General features: G+C 36.3%; 1 protein-coding gene across 1 annotated transcript in view; it reads right to left on the reverse strand.

Moving 5' to 3' along the window:
• LOC101859852 (proline iminopeptidase) overlaps positions 1 to 1,033 on the reverse strand; it is a gene marked incomplete at its 5' end in the record, with an annotated part of 6,413 nt that overhangs the window by 1,215 nt on the left and 4,165 nt on the right.

A 1,033-nucleotide genomic window follows, 5' to 3' on the forward strand; every position in this document is an offset into this window, starting at 1 on the left:
TGTATCTTTTCTTGCTTTTTACATTATTAATTTAGATTTTAAAATTTGACACAATATTATACTTCGAGCTCACGTAATGAATAACACAGATCTAATAAACTGCAATATAAACAGAACTGAAATTTTTGGCCCTCGTTCATTTGAACAGCAGGCCAACTGCAGATCTTTTAAAATTCGGTGGCGTTTGGGGAGGAGGGGGGGGTGGCGGAGTCAAACATTCGAAAATTACATCACCAGAAAAGTTAGTGTTAAATATAAAAACCTGGTTGAGCAGTTTTCATGAAAATTAGATTTGAATCAGGCATCATTTGTGAAATAATTAAGCAAGGTAAGCGTTGTCTAATATTGCTCGTTAAGACATTTCAATGTGCTCTACTAGATAACGACTCCTAATAATCTTACGATTTGTACAGGGCAGATAGAAATAGAACCTTTGGTTTCTGATCTCGCGATCTAGGTTACTCGAGCCGTCCACACTTTAGCCCACGTACAATTACGATCTCCTGATAAATGACAAGTGAAGTTGTAAAGAATATCTGCTCATACTTTACTAAAACTAGTTTTATAAGAAACAGCAAGATTGTGTGGAGGAATTGTAGTCGGGTACTGCGACAGGAAGGTGACTTGATTTGTTGCGTCATTCTTGGCTTCATTTGATACCAGTGTGAATGTGCGATTTTTCACATTCTTGGCTTCATTTGATACCAGTGTGAATGTGCGATTTTTCAAACAATATAAATAGATTACCACAAACAACTCTAAATATACAAAGTATCAGTAAATAACTGACGGGTAAACGAGTGAAGAATAAAGTAAACCACTTCTATTCAGCAGCGATGTGCTGGTGTCAGTGTGTTTTTGTTTGAACAATAATAGAATGTAATCATCTATGGCTGCAGAAACGTGGCAAAAAGTTTATATGTGAGGCAGCGTGGTGGAATCAGGCTCTCGTCAAAATAATCAAAGTGAAGAAACTTGCATTTTTCCGCTGGTTTGGGAATTTTTATCAAATTTTTGTTTTTTGGCTCAACAC

The sequence above is a fragment of the Aplysia californica genome, unplaced genomic scaffold (assembly GCF_000002075.1).
Source record: "Aplysia californica isolate F4 #8 unplaced genomic scaffold, AplCal3.0 scaffold00158, whole genome shotgun sequence".
Taxonomy (NCBI): Eukaryota; Metazoa; Mollusca; class Gastropoda; order Aplysiida; family Aplysiidae; genus Aplysia; species Aplysia californica.